The sequence below is a fragment of the Leptinotarsa decemlineata genome, unplaced genomic scaffold (assembly GCF_025532065.1).
Source record: "Leptinotarsa decemlineata unplaced genomic scaffold, Ldec_3_MD MMD2_tig00000026_RagTag_RagTag, whole genome shotgun sequence".
NCBI lineage: Eukaryota > Metazoa > Arthropoda > Insecta > Coleoptera > Chrysomelidae > Leptinotarsa > Leptinotarsa decemlineata.
Genome location: NW_027412539.1, coordinates 8,561,989 through 8,587,580, shown reverse-complemented (window position 1 = coordinate 8,587,580; position 25,592 = coordinate 8,561,989). Strand labels below are relative to the sequence as shown.

General features: G+C 35.4%; 1 long non-coding RNA gene across 2 annotated transcripts in view; it reads left to right on the top strand.

Annotated features, from left to right (window-relative positions):
- The window catches only part of LOC141480933 (uncharacterized), a 45,091-nt gene extending 19,984 nt beyond the window's left edge, over positions 1-25,107 (top strand). Inside the window, exons 1-3 of one of the 2 annotated variants that reach the window (XR_012464642.1) lie at positions 9,329-9,651; positions 23,694-23,857; positions 24,976-25,107. This is a non-coding gene — a long non-coding RNA (uncharacterized lncRNA). Of the gene's footprint in view, positions 1-9,328; positions 9,652-23,693; positions 23,858-24,975 lie in introns of those variants that run through there. The other variant, XR_012464641.1, reaches the window with a different exon arrangement.
- The last annotated feature ends 485 nt before the right edge of the window (positions 25,108-25,592 follow it).

The window sequence follows — 25,592 nt, the reverse complement described above, 5'->3', positions numbered from 1 at the left end:
AATAAGGAATAAAATACCTCTGTTTTATATATTATCTTCATCAGCTATTATAAAAATTCAGTAAGAAAGACCTATGAATTTCATTCAAATTCAAGCATAATGAAAAGCATAATGAAAAAAGGTTCAACAAATATGCCTCTTAACAAATTTTCCATCTCTTCCGAAAACTCACTCATTTGCCAACATCACCTTCATAAAATTTCCACCCATTCTTGGGCGAGAAACGTAATCATTGAGGCTTAAAGGAGAGAAAAAATGAAAGGCAGTGCCGAAATCCTGAAAGGATATAAAAAATTTCATCCTCCTGAACAGAATAAGCATAGTACAAATGTGGAATATACCGACGAAATGCGGTCAACAGCCACGCATTTTTTAGGCTCTAGAGGCCAGGTTCAGCCCTTTAATAGTTAATCTCGAAGCTGGAAAAGAAAATAGAAATAACGAAGGGATTTATCCTGAGGAATATTCACCAATGCACGAGAGATATACATGGTGGAACGAAATAAATGAAATACCGACATTGTTATGTTCTGTTGTTTAATCGAATATTGAAAAAAAAATTCTTTAAACAGAACAGTTGTTTGCGAAATGCGCATCGACACATCCGGTGTGAAAAAAGTCTATTCGCTAAATTTATTTCATGCGCTCAGTACAGTGAATAAAAAAATAAACTTCATTCAAATGTAGCATATATGGATTTACATAAACCTAGAAGTGGGATAGAAAATAAAAAGTGATAAAAGAAACTGAAAATGTTGAGAATAAACAGAATAAATAATCTACAGTTACTATAGATCAACTTTAGTATATGCAAGATATAAACGTTGGTATTAAAAAAGTGGGATGAGAAGGATTTACAGCGAGAGATCTACAGCCACGCATGGTTCATTCATCTCTGATTTAGGTAAATCATCGTTAGAGCGGAAGCAAATTCTATTTTTCCGTTTATGAATTTGGTACAAGGTTGCTTCATAAGATATCCTGCTCTTCAGTCGCTTCCTGATTGCACCACCTAGCCTCCTAGTTATGTTATCAGGATCAAGGTTTGAAAAACCAAGAAGCTCTCTAGATTTTTTCTCGATGTTTGTCTTCTCTGTAAACTCAGGGTCGGATTCCTTACTTTATGGTCCATAAGGAGTCCAACGAGTAGCTACAAACAGGAGGTCCATCATGGCAGAGTCCCATCTTATAGTGACAATGTATTTCGAAGTCAGTGATTAGTTACTTACTGAAAACTGATGGCAAGGCTTAGAAGATGAAATAGTACGACCATATGAAGAGAGTAGTTTCAACAAGAATGGAACAGAAAACCTACTGAGAAAAAAAGGAAATATATCTCAAAATATGTGGATGAACAGTACGGAAGAGTACTTGAATCACTTAAATGTAACGAACGTATTGGTCCGAGCAAAATGAATAGGGATCGTGGAGCAGAAAGTAAAGAATAGATTATGAATACATGACTTTCTTGTAATGGTTATACAACAAGGCCCTAGGCCTTCGATGCATGTAAAGCGCCTTTTATATTACCTTTTTGCATAGAGGCATCGTTAGAAGTATGCTTGAAAAAGTGTTTCGAAAACATGTACTAATAAAATTTGATAAACTCGATTGATTTCCCAAAATATTGAAAAAAATTATAGATTCCACATGAACTGATGAATTCTGGTAGAACCAATATGCTGAAAATATTCTCTTGACATCCAACACAACGATATCAACGGAACATATTTCGGAAAAAAAAGAGATAAGTTTGATGCTAAGTATTATACGTTATTGAAGCTTTTTTTCAGAGAATGTAACAGTGTGTATGAAAACAATATATTAAATGGACTAAGTTACTAGGCTAACACACAGATTGAATTCACATGGTTTTTAGTTAACCCTAAACTTCAAAAGGCACGTGTATAAATATCACAGCTGTTGGACTAGTGAAGTAACTTCTGTTACTTTGAAGAAAACGGATAAAATGACGTGTCATGTATTGATACAGCATTGCTTTTTGGCGAAAAAAAAATTTGTTGAAACCAAGGTTTGGCATGATGAACATTATTCGGACTCAAAAAAGTCTCTGCATATGATGATTCAAATGACAATTACCTGTAAGAAGGCCTGTTAGACATCGTAGTTCATCTTTACTGTAGTCCAACGACTGTTTGGTATCAAACTTCTAAGGGTAAATAAACGTCTTTGCTACCAATTTAGACGTTGCTTGGTAGGAGTCAAGAGCATCCATATCAAAGGAACGTGTTGGACATATCGTGCATAAATATTTCGGTGTGCTAGTTGAAAAAAACCAGACATCACCAGAAGATGACAAATGAGACTTGCCGAAACGTTGTGAAAATAATCCTTATGGGGATAAAATACACAGAACACGGAACCAAACTCGAGAAAACAGCTCATTATATATATATATATATATATATATATATATATATATGAAAAGTGACATTTTGTTACCTGTCATCAGAGATAAAAAGTCAAACTTTTTTCCCGTCACAGAAAAAATATTGAAAATAATGGAATATAGAAATGTAAAACAAAGTATATATAGAATATTCGTATACGTAGAATTTCAAAAGAGGAATGAAAAATTGAGTATATAACACAAAAAGTTACAAATCATGCAATGTAGCAGTACTGACACAAATGTTATTTATAGAATTAATAAAAGTGATTGTGGATACACGATACCAAGGCGTTCAGAGAGTCGAAATGAATATAGCAATGTTCACAGATTTCACTGAAGATGCAATGGTGATCGTAGCATAACATTTGTGCGTGATGCTTCGCAATAAAGTTTCAGATTGTGTTGACCTCCACTTCTTGGTACTAAGAAATTGATCTCGGGTAAAAGAACCGTATTGTCAATATTGTTGCTCAGTAATTTATGAAGGAATTTTATAGCAAGGATAACTCTCCTGCTTTCCAAAGATGTCATATCAAATCGTGTCAACAAAATATTATGATCGATGCCTCTCGTGGGGTATTTTAGGAACTTCTTTTGCACACTCTTAATTGATGTTTTTGGTAGTCGTAAACTGGATTCCATAACACAGCGCCATACTCTAACTTGGATCTGACATACGCAAAATATAGCAATTTTAAGGTGGCTATACTTTTCAAGTTTTTGCCATTTCAGTCTATGAATCCAAGCATCCTATTTGCATCAGCAGTCATATTCATTATATGTGTTGTAAATATTAGTATTGTTGATTGAATAATCGTACATTAAAGTTCGCTTTTTTATTGTAATTGATATTATTTTACATTTGGATACATTCAGTTGTAGATGATTATTATTACACCAGAGTTTGATTAAATCTAATTCATGTTGTACACTTTGACAGTCAGTAATGTCGTCGATCTTGAATGGAACAGCTTGTAATTCTCTAATATTGAAAATATATGAGATGATACCTTCTCAAATAGTAACATACCAGTTATGATACATCATTCGAAAGATCTAATTTTCTACTCGGCAATTATCGCCAATACGAGACAATTTCGATATTACGATCGAGGCGGTATTCCAACACGCCAATAGCCCAGGAACAAAACACCCGCTACATAGCGAAACAAACAATACACTATCGAGCAATAAATACGTGATGAATGGGCTTACCTTTTCCTCCCCCCGTACGCCGGGACGACGCCCATCGGCGGCGGCACGGAAAAGACGACGACGACGGAGACGCCGATACCAGACACAAGGACGCCCGCCAGGAACGTCGCGACGCACTGCGCGATCATCCATCACCGCACTCTGCACTTTCCACTCTCCGACACGACACGTCACCTGGAAAAAGATAATTGCTTCAATCGCCATTTGGTAAGTTAATGGGGATGTGTGTTAGTGTTTGACAAATAGACTGTTAAATGAAATGGATCGGGGAGGAAATGTCGTACTTAAAGGCGGCGAGGAAGTCGAGTAAGTTATGGTAATAACCCGGTCTATGGATAGTTGACTTGTTTATCGCCCGATAAACCAAGGTAACTTTATCAGCAAATGTGTTTTAGTCATTCACAAACTGTATGAAATTATCATAACAATTGGTGAGGAGTGCTCAAAGGAGTTGATTAGATTATCGATCTATTTAAATATTCAACGTTTAAATTAGACCAGTAGAGAACTTGAATTTTCGTTAGGTCAATTTAGGATCAACGCAAGGGTCTATTGTTACCCATATTGCACGTCAGTTAGAAAATATCACCTTCCAAACAGAGACGGCATGTCGAAACTTCTGACATTACAATTCTCTACATATGACGAGAGACAACAGTGACCTGTAAGTTCGCCTACTGCAACGTAGGTCATTCCTACTGCAATCTGATGATTGTTTTTCAATATACTTCGGAAGATGTATAGATGCTTGGAATGGACCAAAATTCTCACTGGTAGGTTCTGGTACAAAATCGCGTGGAAAGTCCTCCCTTGCGATGGGACAAACAACTTCATTACTTTCCAGGCCAGGGTGGCAGAGAATCCAGACCCGAGACAATTTGTTAAATCTTGCTACTGGATACATTCTTTCAAAGCTCTTCACACTGTCACGGGCCTGCGACTATATGATCTTGCACTAGAACCTGGAGGTGTTTGGACCAATCTGTCAACCAGTTTCCCTTTCTCAGTGTGAGGATTCAGTCCTCTCAACTCGAAATTAGGTCGTACTTGACTGTCAGAGGGCATAAGTCGGAAATAGTTTCCAGAATAGGAACAATAGTCTACGATGCTTCACATATGCAAATTATGTAGGCTGTCCAGAATTATGTGGAGACGAGAAATGACTAGGATTTCCATGGCCGCTGATCAATTGCTGCAGAATGCACCGGAGGTAATCAGGCAAGCCTGAGAGTTTAGCCTAAGCCGTTTGCGCGAAGCTGTTTATCATCAAGCACGTGTTCTGTAACTGATCTTTGGACTGGATATCCATATTAATTTGGTTAAGTCCTTGGCCCAAAGATTTTCCACAGATCCTTGTGTAACACCTTTTTCCAATTGAACGTTTCAAATAATTTTTTTTTTCAATAAGAATAATACCAGATTTGGTGTTACTGTTTGTCAAACAAGTCGTTAACCGAAATGGATCGGAGAGAAAATGTAGTATCTACAAATCGACGGATAAGGAATTCTAGTTTCCTACGGTAATGATCTATGGATGGTTGTAACTTATTTATCGTTCTATTAACCTAGGTAACTTTTTCAGCAGATATAATTTTATCGATGTTAAAACTCTGCCAAAATGTCATAATGGCAGGTCAGAAGTGAACAAAGGAATTGAGCAGAATATGAATCTATCAAATTGTTCAATGTTTCAATAAGACAAACGGAAAATTTTCATTTTCCCCAAACACTTTGCACTAATCTCTTGTATATTGAATATTTTATAATGGAATCTGAAACAGACATAATAATTCTTCAGATGGTAGATCATACAGAATGGCTGACAATGTCAAATATGTCAAAAATTAAAATATGTAAGTGAATTGTCATTTAAAAGACTAACTCGATACATAACCAGTCGACCAGTTTCATTTGGACAGAGTACACTTGTCTCAATAATGACCCCTGGCTTGTTTGGAACTGTTGAACACATCCGCAGCTCTGTGTTTAGATTTGCGTTTCTGTTGAATGCCGATAGCTTAGCTCAAAAACACCTCAAGTGGGTGAAACTTCAAAGTCCTATCTTCGATGGTAAGTAAATGTGGACCATCAACCATCAACTTCTCCTCGATAAACTTTATGATACTGGAATTCGCGGCCAAAGTCTAAAATGGATTAAGACTCATCTGACTGGCAGATCACAATCTGTTAAGGTTAGGCTCAAATCTGGAATATTATATTCTGAAAATCGTAACATATTAACAGGTGTTCCCCAAGGTAGTGTCCTGGGTCCTATTCTCTTTCTCTTATTCGTCAACGACATCTCTAATATTATTCGACAACATTGTACTGTACAGTTTGCTGATGATACGTCCTTCTTATTGAGTTCTCCTTCTCGTGAAGGACCACGCTGATACGCCAGAAACGGCCTCGTACTAAATAGCAATAAATCTAATACAATTGTTTTCTCGCTTAGAGAAGTGGACTGCAGTATATTGGTTAGAGCTAATACTAGATCTATTGAGCAGAAAAAAAAACAGTCAAATTCTTAGGGTTGAACATTGACTCCCAATTATCCTGGAATAATCGTATTGATTGTATTTCTATAAAATTATCGAAGCATTGTTTCGTTATTTGGAATTTCAGAAATTCTGTCCCCATAAATATTTTATTGAGCTACTACTATGCCTATGTTCACTCATGTCTAAATTATTGCTTAGTCTGCTATGGTAACAGCAGCAAATTTAATGATCAGTTGATTGCTCAAAAAAAAGATACTAAGAACCATGTGTTTTAAAAAATATGGTGATTCTTGTAAACAGTTATTTACTGAGTTACAAATTTTAACTGTGATATCCATGTATATTTTAAATTGGGTCACTTAAATTAAGAACTATTACCATGAGTTTCAGGAAAGGGATACTATCCGCATAGCTGCTGGTTATACTCTCAGGCAAAATTATAATCTGATAGTTCCTGTACCCAAATTAACATCTGTATCAAACGGACCTCATGTTACTTCTATAAAAATATTTAATAAACTTCCAACATTCATTAAGAAATCCCATTAATTTCAAAAATAGCGTTAAAAATATCCTCTACAAAAATGCCTTTCATTCACTTGATGAATATTTTCAAACTGATCTGATCTCCTACATCTACTATTGATTTAATTTTTTTTATGTATGTTCCATATTTCATCACTTGATATTTTTCAACTCAAATCTTTACTGTGTATATGACGATTTCCATGCTGGTAAAAAAGTCTCAGGAAAAATAAAGTATTGTATTGTATTAAATTGTATAAAGTCTGCAATTTGAAATAACAGCCAGGCCGGGAACATATACCTAGAAAGTTCTGAGGCTGGGTAGACCCAAAACGTTACAGGCTACTCTGATATATGTCCTAGAGTTTAAAGCTGCGAAAATGGTGTGCAAAAGACCAAAAAAGCTTTGTCTGAAGAAGTAACATCATCAAGCTCCTACAAACCATCTTTGAATTGAGCGACTCATGGAAAACGAGATTCTCCATGAAGAGATTTTTCTACTACTATAAAGATAAATTATTGGAAACGATCAAAGTCTAACGTTATACGGAAAAGGGATCCACCAACTGAAGGGAGAGAGTAGGATGATTCTAGATCAAGGTGCAGCAGTCGGTAAACAAACAGCATTCATTCAAGGAATGGCGATGAATTCTATAACATTTATTTTTTCTTTGCCCTCTTTCTATGCTTCAATGGAGAAGTATGAAGCTACGTAAGTTTATTCCACACTATCACTGCTGCAGCTGAATGATTTCACTGCTGAGCAGCAGTATCAAAAAACCCACTGAACTGCTGCTCATTTTTTCAAAATCAATTTTGATGAAGAAGCTGCCTTCTGCTCAATTGTTTCTCCCGCGGTATTGCGTTTGCTTATGCATGATCAGAAAACTGGTTCTGTTGAAATCAAAGACCGCACAGAATGAAGTGAATTACTTGCTGAGGTTTTTTTTAGAGTCTCAAGACGTTCGGAACTGCAGCTATGTGTTTGGGTTTGCGTTATCGTTGAACGCCGATAGAACAGAGTACGATGATGTTATGATATGATACTTTGAGTACACTTAGGAAACTATTCTGCTCCTACACAACAAATGGAAATGAAATATAGATATACATTTTTGTTTCGAATACATGGACTATTATAAATATCGTATTTCCACAGAGTATGATTCAACTCTATTTGAAAGCAAAATGGGCAGAATGTTCTCCGCGAGTAAGTTTCTGAACGTCACGGAGTACGAGTTTACTAATATTAGAGCTCGTTTTAGAGCGATTTTGAGTAAGCTAACCGTATTCACTAAGGTTATGAACAGAAATGGTTTTTGGTTAGGGCCAACAATGAGTGAAGCTTTCATTCAGAATGCCAACACGATGATCTCTTTCATGTCGGAACGAAAAGATATTGATTCATGTACACAAGTTCAAGTATATGTATTTCCATGGGTTTGTCCAGTGTGAAATGAATCTAAATACACATGAAATAATTGTGAAACTTTGTAACAAAAGTACGTTGTTGGTGAACTTCAAGAGAAGACATTCCAATTTTACCTTTTTACTGGGTGATATCATTGAATATTCATCACTCACGAATATTCGAAACAAATAATAAAATAATTATTTGTATGCAATAGTAATTATACAATTCACATTATGAAATAGACTGAATGTTGATTTTCTAAGCGTAAAACATTCAATTTTTTATTCAATTAGTGCAATACGAAACCATTTCTTCAATCGAAGAAAAATCAAACGTTTTCAGCAATACATATTACTGATATTGAAAAACGCATGAAACATTTCTATTAGACACAATGATCAGAAGTTTGTGCCATTTGATGGACCTGGTAATTCCAGTGAATCAATTCCAATATACTCAACTTACCTCCCTCAAGATGTATCAGCATAAATACCTTTTCGGGCAAACGAAAATATAGTTACAGACACCCTCGATACACATGGTCTCTCAATAAAAGTAATATAACGCAACTGAAACTTCAATACCTCCGGAAAAATCATAAACGAGCACGAGAGTATCAGCAAAACACAACTAATTTAGTCACCTAGAAATAGGCACACCAACACAGTAGGAGGCATGTGAAGGGTGTGGCCTTGTTTATTTCAACAAAGGACGATAAGTGAATACTGAGAAACCATTTTCCCTCCGCTATTATTGTCACTATTGTATGCATTTTGCCATTCCTTCTCTGCCCATGGGGGTTGGAAAGAACATCAGCTTCATCCCACCATCATTGCTGGGTTAACGGAAATATGCAAATGAGATCAATAACAGCAATTGATTGTAACACTTACCAGTACCACTAACCAGTCTAAGTAAAAAAACTTTGATTAAGGAAACAATTTGGTAAAGGCATATTGCTCAAATTTTGACTAAAATAACTTCATATAAAATAAAATATTCGAAATTTCTTCTCAAAAGATCAAACTTGAGTTCGATGGTCTTGATTTTCATCACTTTTATTCGGTGAAATATTCAATAGCTTAATAAAGCAGCATTCGTATGATCTTTATCAATATGGTAAAAATACTCATTGATGTGAAAACTTCAACCAAAGACGACCCTTTAATATAATCTTCTGAAATTTTAAGATCCTTCTCGTACCATCCTAACTAATGAAATCAATGAATTTGTTGACAGTTAAATAATTTGAAATGTCATTAAAATATATGTGTTCTTGCGAAATGAGAATATTTACTTTACACGCCCATGGCGCAGGCCACTATTCAACTGATTCTGAGAAAAGAATTTGAAAATATTAGAATATGATAACGAATACTCGAGAATGTACCATTGTGGCATATATACAAGACAGTGTCAAGATTAAAGTTTCAGTTCGAAAATAACAGTTTAAGGGCGAGAAAAATCACAGTGAAATAGTGAAATAAGTGCAATAATTACAAAGTGTAATTGAAGAAGATGTCAGATATCGTCAAGTTTTTGCCGGGATTTCAATTAAATCGTCTTTCAAGGATCTCCAAAAGGTACAAATAAAAAGCTGATGACAAGAAGTAGAATTCCTGGTTAAAATTTTCAGAGGCACTCTTTCATATATTACGTTGTATCGCGTTCCTTTGTATGATAATTGTTTCAATTCCATCACGAAAGTTTGGTGTACAAATGGAATTATTTCTGTGTTATTCGATCTTCATAACTGAAACTAGTTATTTCTAATAAATTTTTGCGAGTTGTTCGCATAAAAAATAAACACATTTCTTGATGTTATTCTCTGGAAGTTACTCATTATATAATCATAAAAACATAGTAAGCAAAAAAAAAATGTCTTTTTGATAAAATCTGCATAAAATCTGCGGAAGAGCCAATACAAATGAAAAATTGAAAATATTAGCTCATAATTACAATTATATATATTTAGATTTATGCCCGTTGATGAAAACGGCTTTTGCCAGTATTATCAATTTCCTTATTCGCTTTATACTCCCATAACATTTTATTTAAAATTAACTATGAAAAATTTCAAGTTGGACACAAAAATATTTCCATATTAACAACAATTTCTAGGTTGCAAATTAGTATTTATATTTTCGTGAATTAGTTCTTTAAAGTTGTTATCTTACAAACGAGGGATCCAATTAAGTGTATTGCAACAAAGTGAGAGCATTAGCGGCATGTCCATCTAAGTAATATGCAAATTGAATTGTTGAATAAGCTAACGTTAATCATAAAACATATAATTGGCGTCTAATTAGTCGCTCGCTATTTATGATCTAATCTGAAGACACATAAAATATCCCCACGCCGGAAATTCATCGGTGTTCTCATTACACCCAACTTACCACTTTTCAGTTTTTCAATAGATAGACTTGTGTTACTTTATATTTGGTTCAGGTGTGGTAAACACTTTTAAAAGTTAATGAATTAATAATTTTTCAAACGCTCGGACCTGATTTCTCATTAATACAAATTTTTAGTGGGAAATTCAATATATTCTATTTTTTACAGAAATTTCATTACGAAAGATTATTTTATGGACAAGAAAAGTTTTGGCTTTCTACTTTTCCATCTTCATACAAAAAATGTGGCAGATTTCTGGAGGAAGGAATAAAGCAATCATATATACAAAATAAACTCTTTACAAATCTGTGAAGGAAACACTTCCTATAAAGAACGTATATCCAAAAGGTCTTCAGTTTTGAACTACCTACAGGATGCTATCATTTGAAGGAAAAACACTTTTTTTATGATGAATTTGTGTTAGGAATCACACGTTGAAAGGTAAGACCTCCTTAGCTTGCACAAGTTTCTCAACTTCTGAGAGTTGTCGTTCGTATGGGGGCGACAGCTGATTAATGGAAAATCAGATTTTGAACAGATATAATCTCAGATATTTGAATCACCTTATTAAGATGACAACCACAAAGCAGATGATATAGTTATCTTGCAGACCGGCAAATTTGTAAACACACTGTGCAAGTTAATAGAAACATGGTGTAAGGAACATCCACTGTCGATCAATCCCAAGAAGATTGAGATGGTCCTTTTCACCAGGAAAAGAAGTTTAACGGGCTTAAAACCTCCCGAAATCTTCAAAAGCAAACTAAACTTCTCTGAAGAGGTAGAGCAAAAAGAGCATACGTCGCTTATGAGCAATGTCGGAGGACAGTGGGACGCGCATGGGGTCTTTCACCCCGTGTGGTCACCTGGATCTACACTGCAATAATAAGACCTATGTTAACGCATGGAGCCAATGCATGGGGACCGAAAGTTCTACAAGCAACAACCATCCAAAAATTATATCAAATACAGCGACTGGCTTGTTTAAACATCACAGGAGCCATGAGAACAACACAAACCGCGGCAATGGAATTAATCACGGGTCTGACCCCTCTGGATCTGTACTTTAAGGAGGTTGCGTTAATGGCCATGGTACGATTGCGCACGGCTGGTATAAACCCCGAAGTAGGAATGGGTCAATTGAGGCTGGGCCTATGGCGAGAAGCGCTTACTGCGCAACCGCTGCTGCAGGCAACAAGTGATGCAATTGAACCCAGGTTTGTGTTTAGTAAACCCTACAAAATACAAATTAAGCAGAACATAGAGTCAGATGCTACAAATGCAATACGGATTTATACAGACGGCTAAAAAACCAAAGAAAGCTCAGGATGTAGAGTGTACTCCAGGTCACTAAGCCTAAGGATTAAGTGGTGAATGGGAAGAAATACCAGCGTGGTCCAAACATAACTGGCTGGTATCTCAATCGCCACAAAAGAAATAACCAAGAAAGGAATTTCTGGCAAAAACATAACAATCTGCACTGATAGCAGACAATCCCTATTAGCCTTGAACAGACAACGTGTTACCTCAGGGCTATTACTTGAGTGCCACCAAGATTTAGCCAAAGCCTCGGTAGATAATAAAATTATCCTGAGGTGGGTTAAAGGGCAGGACAGGAGTAAAGGTAATCGCATTGCCGACTCTTTAGCCAAGGAAGCGGCTGGAGTAAAACTTTTAGGACCCAGTGGCACCCACGGCCTGATGACTTCGACAATTGCGGAACTAGTCAAATGTTACACCCATGCTCAATCCTTAAAGAGATGGAATGGGATCAAAGGATGTAATCTTGCCAGGATCACCTTGGGCGACCCTGGGAAGCTAGCGCCGAAGAAATATCTGGCGATGACCAGGAAAAATCTACGCCTTACAGTAGGATTTCTGACTGGCCACTGTCAACTAAGGAAACACCTCCATAATATGGGGCTAGTGGACACACCTCAATGCAGGATGTGTGAACAGGATGATGAGACTGTCAGGCATGTCCTGTGCGAGTGCCCGGAGTTATCGTCAATAAGAGAGTGTGTTCGGCGAGTCTTGGCCTACACCTGCCGATATAAAGGAGATATGTCTTCCAGCGACCTGTCCACCTTCCTGGAAAGGACAGGATGGACGATGACCTAGGAGGACAACTCCTCGGGAGGATATACAATGGGTCACATGTGGCCTAAGTGCGTGGTCTTACACTCACCCTCCCTACTCTACAGATACAGAAGATGACAACCACATCGAACTATGTTCAAGTTATTGGATCGAAATCTCACCGAGTTTGGTTCGTTTGAAAAGCCAATGAAAAAACACGGAGACAGAATGGACCAGGAAACTAAAGAAAATTTGATAAATGAGGTATGTATGAGGTAATGTGTCCTTCTCAAAAAAAATATTAATTTGCAGATAAACATGAACCTGGCGAAATCTACACGTCAAATTTCCTCCGAAATGAATATTTGTCACACAAGTTTAAAAAAAATCTGTTTAAAATCCGTTAATCACCTTGAAGACATCTCAAAAAAGCGGTTTAAAATGTTACAAAATACACATATCTCAAAAGTTCACTCCGGAAGTAAAAAAAACATCATATAAGTGAAGAGCAACTGGCAAATCTTGTCCAAAGCTCGGCTCGAAAGGTAATTATCTCGGTATTTTAGGATGTGCACGGTGTAATATTTATCGCCTATCTTGAGAAGGGAAAAACTATCAACAGTGAACATTATATAACGTTATTGAAGCATTTAAAGGCCGAAATTGCAAAGAAACGACCGCACATGGCAAAGAAAAAAATTGTTTCATCAAGACAAGGAACCTTGTCAAAAATCACCGTGTCACAAGTTCAATAATGACGAAACTACCTGAATTCAACTTCAAATTGCTTCCACATCCACTGCATTCGTCAGGTTTGGCTCCCAGCGACTACTGTCTCTTCGCAGACCTTAAAAAATGCTCACCGATGAGAAATTTCGCTTGAATGCAGAGGATATCGCTTGAACTGGGGCCTTTTGAGGCGAAAGATAAATCGTTCTACGAAAGTGGTATTGAAATGTAAATGTTAGAGCGGCCCTGGAATAATTGTGTGGCTCTTGATGAAGATAACGTTGATAAATTAAGCCAATTTAAAAACAATAAGCTTGTTTCGTTCTTAGTACCGGCACTTTTCAGCCCAGGTGAGTTAAATACTTTCTTCCACCCTTCTAAAGATCCCCAGTTTTTTTAATGAAAATAGAGAAATGATAGCCGAATAGTTTTTTTTCTAAAAACGTATCTCTCCTGAAAATCTACCAATACTATCCAAAGGTTTGTTTGAAGGTGATTGACAATGTTCCATGATGAATTTCACTAGTTCCATTGTCTAATATATAAAATGATTTGAAATCCCTGAAACAACTAAAAAAGAAGAATTAAAAATAAATAGCTGTAAATAACAATTATATCAATTATGTCAATCAACTAAAAGAGGAATCATCATGACTCTATTAGACTGTGCTTTCGGGCTCTGTAACACGAAGGAAGGTCTCGAGAAGGAACTAAAAGACATCATCAAAAATGATCTTCAACAGAATGGCTAGTCCAAAACGATGGAGAAAAGATTTTGGCTAAAAGACAGCAGGAGCCTAGCAAGGAAGAGAAGCCGTCACAACCAGTGCTTGCACTTCCCTACTTAAGACGATTATCAGGAGATTATCGGATCAGAATTGGTTCCAAGTACAACATCAGAACCTGTTTGAAGGTGGTTGACAATGTTTCTTGGTGTATTTCATCAGTTATCACCCGAAGTCGATTGTGGATACTAACAATCGAAACGTTGTGACATAACTTGGTTTGAAATCTCTTAATTTTTGTTTTTTCATTTTTTGTTAATAATATTTTTAATTTTTCCAATTTTTTCAGCTTTTATTAATATTTCAATTTTTATTTGTTTGGTTGTTGTTGTATGTTATTTTTTTGTAATTTCAGTTTTTTGTTTTATAAAATTGTTATTTTCGGTTAATCTTTTTGATTTTTTTCAGGGTTATCTAATCAATTTATATTATATTAGACGATGGAAATCAGAACATGCTTCAGATCTGGTAACACTATCCGTAGCAGCCTCACGAAAACCAGGCCACCAAACGCGGGCTGCGATTCCAAGAATTGCATTTACCGAATACCCTGTGAGTGCAGAAAATTCTATATTGGCCATTGAATGTTCACATTGCCGAGCACAAGAAACACACCAGCAAATCAGGAATAGCAGACCATGTTTGGACCCATCAACACAACATCGAGTGGTCCCAAGCTGAGATTTTACAAAGAGAGGAACATTGGTTTAGGAGAAAATTCAAGGAAGCCGCATACATGTTGTCCAACAACGTATTCAGCCAATCCCGCGTAGAAATACGCAACATATGGAAACCCATCATCAAGTGAAAAATGGCCAACTCCCGCCAAACTATCATCTCCCACTAAACCAGTGAAGCGGAAAAAATGGAAAGCGGGGATAAGTGAAAGTACTCGAACGACCCATAAATAGTCATCTCTCAGAGGAATCAGTCGTGAAAAAACTTGGATTGAAATCTCTTAACTTTTTTATTTTTATCTTCATTTTCATTTTGTATTTCTTTATTTTTATTTTTTGTTCAATTGGTTTATTTTTACTTGTATTTTATTTCACCATTACTTCACTTCAGGTTTTTTTGCTTAATATAATTGTTATTTACAGCTATTTATTTTTAATTCTTCTTTTTTGTTGCTTCAGGGATTTCAAATCATTTTATATATTAGACAATGGAAGTCCGAACTAGTGAAATTCATCCAAAGGTTTCTTCAAATGAAGAAACAACGTGCAAATTATATTTCCCCTGATACAAAAAAAATCTACAAAAAACCAATCCAGATTGACCAATCCCACATGGCAATTCAATTATACTCTGCAGAAGGACGGGCCTTCGAGCAAACCGTATTTCGATCAATCTGCTAAACAAACACCATGCCAGTTCTGCCAGGTCATTCGGCCGATAACGACGCATTACCATGCAAATCCTCATAACATCCGAGCCGGGCCTATAACACGACAAGTCTTAATTATCCACGACAATATTCCGAAGAATATATGCCGCTTAATTAACATAAAGTCAAAGTTTTTATTGCAAAACCTAAGTAGAAATATCGCTTCGTTCGATTCCGATCGACGATTCGCATGCAAATTTCGATAGATCTGGACAGAATCGAGATGATAAAACGGGGAAAAATACGCTTTTCCATTATCAGATTTGTACAATTTCGCGAACCATGCGCATAAAGTAGATATCAAGATGGCAACTACTTCATCCTTATGAAAGTGGTACCGATGAAATGTCGACGGTTTCGCGTTTAATTTTCTTGAATTCACTTCATTAACGCAAACTTGTTGACATGTTAATTACCGAGTGGGTTGGGAATTTACCAAGGCGAATGATACAATTTAGTAGGTTTGAGGAATTGCTAGACAGACTTGACTGAAATTTTCAAAATTTCACATTTTCTAAAGCTTTTTAAGTGCCAATTTGGTTTAAAAATTATGGCAATAAAACAAGAAATCGTACCTACTTAAATGGTAACATTGAATATAATGAGTTGGAAAAATTGTTCATCACTTGGTCTATAATTATCTAGACGGCGATTAGAAGCAACCATTTTTTTAAATTTGATGTCTCCAGGAAGAGTACCAGTACTTTTAGATACATTCTTGATAGCTTTCTAAATGGGAATTAAGGAAATCTGAATTTAAAGAGCATTTTCGTAAATTTTCGATTTTTCAAGGAAATGCCAAGTCAAAGGTCATTGTTATTCCATATGAACGAAGAGACACTAATGGACTATAGATCGAATTTTCTACTGGACCTGAAAGTGCCTCTCAAAACTGCTTGTTCACTTTAACAAGACAACTCTGGAAACAAAATGGTGGATAATAATACATAAAATAAGCGCTGAGGCATGTAACAAAAAGTATATTGGTCAGACGAAACGAGCCGTTGAAATTCGTTTTAAAGACCACAGCGCACATATCCTATTTCGTCGATATGAAAAGTCCACACACTTCGGAGAATGATCATAGAATGAATTAGGTCGGTTTGAGAATGTTGAGATTGGCTTTTGGTTACATTCGAATGTCTGGCAGTAATAGAATGTGACATGAGAATATGATCAGGCACAAGAATCCCGATCCGAACAGCCCAACATGAATGAATCACTCTGTTGAAATCGAAACTTTCACGAAAAATTTTCTGCTAATTTGTTCTCAAGGAATCACTGATGTATAATTAAAAGTGGAACTGTACACTGTTAAATATAAATAGTCGAAGATCTGGTTAGAAATGAGTATGGTTCATCTCCACCAATTCGATTGGTGTTGAGAAAAGTGTTTCAAATCTGGACTTGAGACGTTAACTTAATAAACCGAAACCGGACGTAACCAATGAAAATCTCAGTAGAAATTAGACAAAAGTTTTTCCCTATCCTATGTGTTTCATGGCAATTCCTTCGATAACCCGCGAGGACCTAAAAGAGGTCTATAGGGATTAAGTCTAGTGACAGAACCATATGTTCCAATTCATAATTCTAATATGAAATATGGGGTATCATTGAATTTAGAAAATCATGTAGGGAGTTATAAAAAATCTCCTTGTACGCTAAAAGATACCTTTTTGTGAGCATATTTATTATTTAGAATTTCGTGAAAAAGGGGGGGGTAGGTACCATGAGTCTGTGTCACCCGGTATATCGCAAAATTCAATTTCGACTCTAATAAACCACGATTCACTAGACGTAACTTATCTGGGTGAACTAAAAGTTTGTCTTCTCTTCACTTATACATTAATTTATAATTTTTATTCTTACAGATTGCGAAAGATGAGAATTCTCAGAAAGATCCGTGGAAACGGTATATTTATCTAACAATTTTTAATCGTAGAAGGCTATCGTTCATGGAACATTCAATAAACCTCTTTTCTATTGTGTCATCTGAGGGTATATGCGGTAAAACATAATAAATAACAAACTTCAATTATCCACTTCTTCAATTATACGCATTTTGTTCCGCCCATTAGAAGAACGTCCTCTTTGCAATGTCACTACCAATTTCCTATTGAAATAATGGCATAAACTAACATTCTAGATTTGTTCGATATGCCTGATTTGTACTCGTAAATCCGCCCTTGATCCAACTAATTCATTAGTTTTAATGAATCGAAGTTACCTCAAAACAAATAAACGGTCGCGTAGAATCAAGCAATAGGTCGATTGGATCAAATAAACAAGTAATTACTTTCAAACAAACCCATTCACTCAAATCAAACACATCCCATCTCTGTGCGATTCACTACGCGTTTCTTACCGATACACACGCTGGACGCTTCCAAAACACCCTCGAGCTTTACAGAAAGCTCCAACCGGGCTTCGAAGCATACAGAACGGGCTAGCAGGCACTCAAAAAATTCTCGCGACAGACAGAACAGACTTCTGGCGACACGTGAAAGACTCGTCCATCAGCCCGGCTGACATCATGCTTTATATGTTCATTTCTCATCAGTTTAGTAGACGGCTCGCTCCTGGCATAGAGCTTTTAGGACCTTTGGCCGTATTTCAACGTCGAATAGGAGATTCGTTTGAGCTCTGAAATGGCCCCGAGCGCACCGTATAGGTGAGGATGCAATGTCGACCGACGATCTCACGGTTTCATCATGATAAATGTATATATATGCAAGGAAGGGTTGTTCGCCCCCACCGAATCGATGTTACCCTTGATTATATTGCTTTCAATTTCTGATTATGATTATTGGATGCGGCGTAATGCATATCTAGTAGCCGCCTCTCAGATAAGGAACTAATGGGATTTTGTTAAGGCGAAATATTGAGCAACTCACTAAATATCAAAAGATACGAAAAGTTAAATAAACGTGGGAATATAAGAATGTAGACTTTCGCGGCTGGTGTCAATGTTTCCGGATTTTGCCGTAGTCTTCTTTGGTTATAATCTCCAAATGTTTCAATCGCAACTGCGGTGTAGTCATCTTCGGTGGCGTTGTCGAAGTACTCTTCTTGATGTATTAACTGAAACTGAAGCTCTCATTTCTGCCATGTAATTTTTAGCGCTAATTTTCCGCACACTTTCTATAATGGCGGGTTCGCACGTGCTTCCCGCGCGATTTGGGTGACTTGGTTTCGTTTTGGCGCTTTTCAATGCTCTGTGCCAGATCGTTGTAGATATGTTCTCTCTTCCTGAAGTCCTCTTGGTGTTTGTGTATTTCTGTGGCTTACAAGTACATTCTTGTTGAATACATATTCGAAGTTGCTAGCCTCTCGGTATTCGAAAGGATTTTGTGTTCCCCGTCGGACAGTGCATTTTTAGCGACTGCAGACTTCTCGGTCTGTCCCAATCGGCAACTCCGCTTGTGCTCGACTAGGCGAGTACAATGCGCTAAAAATCAGCACTATAAATGACTGTTATTCAGTATCAATCTGAACATGTTTAATTTGAATATTGAACAATAACCTGAGTTCTGAATATATGAAACATTTTCAAAAATGAGTTTCAAAATCACAAAAGTTTGTTTCACTTTCATTGTAGTACGACGGCGACGCTGCCTGCAATGTTTTCACTGGTATCAACATTTTTTACAAGAAATTCAATTGAATTCGAAATAAGAACTAATTTTTTGGTAACTCAAATTCATTAGGAAAGTTCACCATAGACTGTATGGAAAAGAATAAGTAAACTAATAGTTTCAATAACTGTCACACCCTACAACCTCCTAAAAATTGCATATAAAGTAACATTGTTAGAAAATTTACCGGGTGGTTCAAACCAACATGATGTTGAAGAAAAAAAAATTCTCGCAAGGAAGACATCAAATACCCCAAAAGTTTTTGTAGTTTGCGAGTTATGAACTTTTTTTTTCAGAATTTCATTAGAAAGTTACAAAACGTTCGAGTATCAGTTAATTCGAATATTTCATAGTTTCTATAAAGGGGATTTGCGAAACCCTCAGCAAATGAGAAATACCTACCCCAGAAAACCAAAAAAACTTGACATAACTTCCAAATAAATATTTATTAATTCAATTCAATAAACACTTTGAATTTACTCGTTTCGCTATATAAGAGTTACTTTATATCATTTTCAGGATCACTAATAATGAAACGAAAGTAATAAAAATATTTTAGTTTAAGAAAATCTCCAAAATGTCGCCCTTCAGTTTCAATACAAACCCCACGTCGATAGAGATCACAAATTGTGATTGAAAACTTCATCACTTCACTTATTTCTCTCATTGCTCTCGTAATTACTTAACTAAATCTGTTTCCACAACATATTCTTTAATTTATATTATACAATGACCGAAAGCTCGGGAATCCTCTTCGAAACGTTCTTCGTTCCTCTACGACGCCAGGATAATTCACCGTCAGCATCACGAGTTCGGTATATTTGATTTGCAGAATGCTGCAAATTATATTGAGTATACAGGGTGTTTCCTAACTTCGAGTTGCTTCGTTTCTGAGATACAGGGCGTTGAAGTTTTAAAAAACGGTATTTATAAAATATTATAAATTACACCGATTCGGTTGAAATTTGCTGCAGTTATTTAAAGTAATGAGGCGATTATTATTCCGAACTAGATTGAAATTATTAGGTCTAGTGGCATCCAGTGGGCACTATAGCCAACAATATTGAGAAATGAAAGAAATCCACTGAATGTTTTTGTAGTTTTTTATTTTTTTAGATCAGGCAACTTAAAATATAACTTTTTCTTCATATCAAACTTTGTTTTCGAGAAACAACATCACTTCTGAAAACTATCCACGAACAACCAAAAGTAAATAAACAATTTCGACTTCAAAGTAAATGAGCTGAATGTCCACCTTCTGATGAAATAGACGACTGCATTCGATTTGTCATTGATTGTCTGACACGTTCAAAAATACCTGGAGTATTCCTCATGACATTGCAATTGTCAATTATTCGATTCCTCGAGTCGTTTACATCTAGTACAGGAGTTTTATAAACAAGAGCTTTTAGACGACCTCATCGATAGAAATCTAGAGAATGCATATCAAGACTACCAGCTGGTCTATTTTAAGGTCCTACACGTCCAATCCAGCGATTATGATATAGGTGATGTAGAGATGCTGACAAGCATAATCCACATGTTGCCTCTTACAAGTACCGCTACTTCTTCTAACAAAATGGGTAAATGATCTCGCAAAAAGTCCGTGCAGGATTCACTTTGCTGGTGCAAAAAATGGCCCAATTAGGAAGTCACCAACCATTTCTACCGTTCAGCGAAAATTGTTGCTGAAAATGACTTTCTTCTTTCAACGAAATTTCGTTGGCCCAAAAACGGTCATTGTGAAAGTTCATAATAGCATCTCGTGAAAAATTTGTTTCGTCCGTAAATAAAATGTTTGGTGAAAAATTAACACTCTGTGCTTTCGTATGAATCTGCAACCATCTTGGGTGAAAATCCCGAGGCAGTTGAACTTGGAACCGCTATTTGTGATATGGGTATAGGGGGTTTCTTTTTATAACTGTCCATACGGTTTTTAGGCTGACTTTCAGCTGCAATGCATTCTTCCTGGTACTTTTTGAAGGATCTTTTTCTATATCGCATCAAGTATAGCTTCTTCTTGATCAAGTGTTGTCACAGTTTCAGATCTTCCACCTCCTGCTTTTTTATTAAAACTCATATTTCACATACTAAATGTTTTAGCAAATGGGATTACTCTGTTAAGATACGAGTATCTACCCTCCTAATCCATAAACAAATTGCATGTCAGCCATTTCAGCGTTAGTAAAATTATTCATGATGAAATCACTGCCAATTGACATCTCTTACTTTCACTGATATGACACCACTATCACTCAAAGCAGGTGTTCATGATTTGCAAAGTGGCTTAAAATTTTTTTCTCGAAAACGAAGCTAGATATGAAGAAAACACAAGCGACGAAAAAGTTCTATTTTTAATTGATTGATCAAAAAAAAATGAAAAACTACAGCAAGTCAGTGGCGTACTTTTTTCCCAATATTGTCGACTGTGGTGCCCACTGACACTCCACTGGACCTATTAATTATTAATTTCAACCTAGTTAGAGCTAAATAAGCGCCTTATTACTTCAAATAACTGTAGCGAATTTCAACCAAATCGGAGTAAGGATATTCATGATATATTGTAAATACCGTTTCTTTTCAACGCCCTGTATCTCAGAAACGAAACAACTCCAGACATATGTTCATGAGAACTATTTTTTCTTGAAACGAATCACCCTCTGAAGTTAAGTACCGTAGTTAGGAAACACCCTGTACTTCCACCTGAAACTTGAAGATTAGAATAAATCTTGTGAGAAAACTAAAGTTTTCCTCGAAGAGAAACGAAGGAAGGGATCATGGAAATTTTCCATTCTGGTTAAATTTGCTTAAGGCATTCTGAAAGTGCAAATTGAACTTAATCACATTGCCCGCGCACCACTTCAAAAGAACAAAACCCCGAGCAAATGTTAGATTCAACAACCAATATATTTTCCAAATACTTCCCTGTATTTATATATCTTCCGGCTGTTGTTATTGTCCCAATTTCATTAGAGCTTGGGATGTGATGGCCCAAGCAATCGGTTCCTATTGTGAATCTAAATTATTAAAAGTTTGTCTCTTAGCAGAGAAGACTTGAGAACTGGGTCGGCAATCAATAAGTTTCGGGCGCTCCAACAACTTCTCTGTGATACCGAATCAGGGAATGTGCGATCAAAGATACCCAATCTGGTAATTTGTTTGTTTGCTTTTCTTCCTTATTAGTTCAGAATAGGATGTATTCATACAGGGTTGCTGCCGGAAAGTATAATGATGAGTATTCTGTTTGATTGAGAATATTGAAAATACCGTGATTTCGAGAATCTTCGAATTTGATGAATATCCATTACATTGTAAATAATGCATAAATACTTTTTGACAAATACTAATTGAGTTTACAGCACCCGCTGGTGTATATTTGTCTGTATATCCTGTGAGGACAATTAGAGTACTGCTTTTAAATGTCTACCGCAGTCGTAGATGAAATGTTAGATATGAAAACCTGCAGTTTACACTCTCTTATTATTTGACAATAACGAGATTCTTTCGAAAATATCAGAAAAGGTTATTAAATTATATCAAATATGGGGAGACAATCATTACATCTGAAGAAATTGAGTAGAAAGGATTGGTTACCTGTCAGTATCATTTCTTGTTATACATTGCACAAACATGTAAAAATTATGAATTTTCAATTAAATTATACCCCCTTAACGTTTTTGGAATCACTTGGTTTTGAGAGGAATCAAATCATTGATAAGTTCAGGTATATTACATTGAAAATCGATCAAAATATCGATTCAATGGTTTACGAAATTATATGAGGATTCAAATCGATATCATTGGCGTGGCTTCATTAATTTGTTTCATTAGTTCAAGTCCGTCATCAGAATTGTTTATTGTTGTTCTTGTCCCACTTCGTCATACGAGCATAATGGTATTGTTATTAATTAAATGAATTTTTCCTGTTCGAATAATATAACCTATTTATATTATAGAAATTCTTGTTGAATATAGGATAAATAAAAAAACACTTGTGTCTAATTTCTACTAAGTTTATTATTTGTTGAGGATGGTTTCGGTTTGTTAGACCATTCTCAAGAACCTTACTTTACTTATACTTATTATACTTATACTTTACTCATTACACCATTTTCAAAATGGTGTAATAGCCGAAACTACTCAACAATAAAGAAATATCGTGGAAAATAGACAAGTGTGTTTCTGTAGTGTATCCTCAGTGAACATGAATTTCCTCAAAATAAACAAGTCGTCAATCAAAGAAGTGAAAACAACGTGTATTGATGAATTTCGATATACCTATTAGTAAAAAATGTATCTGCCAAATATTTGCGAGTTGATTTTGAAATACCTATTACTTGTACATTTGTTTGGAAGCTCTAATTAATTATTATTATATGTGGACATATTGCAGTTTTGATAATATCACATACGTATGAGTTGGATTCATAACCTCCTTTTTTGAAGTTGAAAAAAAAACTGCCTGAATCTGGGACAATGTTTTTCGAGTAAAGCAACTAATTCACTATTTTTCAACATTATTTTATCAACTTGTAATTTCTTCGTTCTACAAGAGAATATAATTATAAACCCCACCTTCAGTGTACATTCTGAATAACATAGTTTTTTGTTTTCAGAGTTTGATGAAATTTGAGGAACGAATGCCATAGATGATTTAAACGAACATAAGTATAGAACCCAATACCACATGTCAAAAAACTGATAGGTTTGAAATGTACATTATTAAATGCATGGAGTACGGATTCTATTTCTAACAAAACATCATTAGATCGTTTGAAAAGTAAGTAAAGTATTATTCCAGCGTGAAATGATTATTTGATCTGAAAAATACATGTTTTTTTTAATTTCAAAACTGTATAAAACATTAAATAAGTACGTTAAATAAAAAATTAGCTCAGTATTAACTTTTTTGAATTTATATTAACGTATATATTCTAATCATGTTCATCTCTTTTCTTTCCTGTAGTATTTCTCAATCGTAAATTAGATACATTACGTATAACCAAAAATTTTAATACGTAAAGCACGAAAATCATAACATATACAATTCCGTTTGTTTGAAGGTGATTGACAATGTTTCATGATGAATTTCACTAGTTCGGACTTCCATTGTCTACTATATAAGATGATTTGAAATCCCTGAAACAACTAAAAAAGAAGAATTGAAAATGAATAGCTGAAAATAACAATTATATTCACCAAAATAAACCTGAAATGAAAAAATAGTGAAATAAAATACAAGTAAAAATAGAACAATTGAATATTGGTTTAGGAGAAAATTCAAGGAAGCCGCATACAAGTTGTCCAACAACGTATTCAGCCAAGCCAGCGTAGAAATACGCAACATATGGAAACCCATCATCAAGCGAAAAATGGCCAACTCCCGCCAAAACGGTCATCTCCCACGGAACCAGTGAAGCGGAAAATGGAAAGCGGGGATAAGTGAAAGTACTCGAACGACCTATAAATAGTCATCTCTCGGAGGAATCAGTCCAGTCATCACCCGAAGACGATTGTAGATACTAACAATCGACACGTCGTGAACTAACGTAACTTGGAATCTCTCCACTTTTTATTTTCTTTTTTCATTTCTGTATTTTTTTATTTATTCAATTGTTCTATTTTTACTTGTATTTTATTTCACTATTATTTCATTTCAGGTTTATTTTGGTTAATATAATTGTTATTTTCAGCTATTCATTTTCAATTCTTCTTTTTTAGTTGTTTCAGGAATTTCAAATCATCTTATATAGTAGACAATAGAAGTCCGAACTAGTGAAATATATACAATTCCGATAAATTATCTTTCCAATAATAATTATCTTTGCAATAATAACGATATTTCCCGTCACAATGTTGAATGTCATCAGACTTACTATTTACTTTTGTTTGTTCAAGGTCCACTGCAATGAACCTGAAGGGCTATGAAGGTCGAAAACATATTGTAAATGAATCAAGAACGAGTCAATAAAACTTTATGCGTCTCTTTGTTTCATTTCCATTCAAATTCCAGAAATAATTGAATTCAACGAAGCACGTAGAAGAGAAGCCATTGAAATGAAGTGCATAGCTCAATTATTTCTCTTCTGAATTGTTTTTTTATTTAAATATCGAGATGTTCGTGCACTTGAGAGAATTCTAATGTAGGTATTTGTGACTGATGCATTTTAGCCTTTCCCCAGACAAAAAAGGATATAATTACTCATTCGGGGATAGAAATAATTCATTATGAACAAAAGATAATTGAAACTTTTTTGTTTTTTACCACTTTTATTTGTAACTAACGTTACTGCAGTTTCGTCCTATAAGGACATTATTTAACTAAACTGCAATAACGTCAGTTACAAATAAAAGTGGTTAAAAAACATAGAAAGTTTCAATTCTCTTTTCTTCATAATTGCCTACCACGCTATATCCATCAATGTATTGAAATAATTAAGTTTCATGATCAGAAATCGATTTTACAAGAATTGTAATGATTTTATGTATAATAGTGCTTGTTCTGAATATTTATA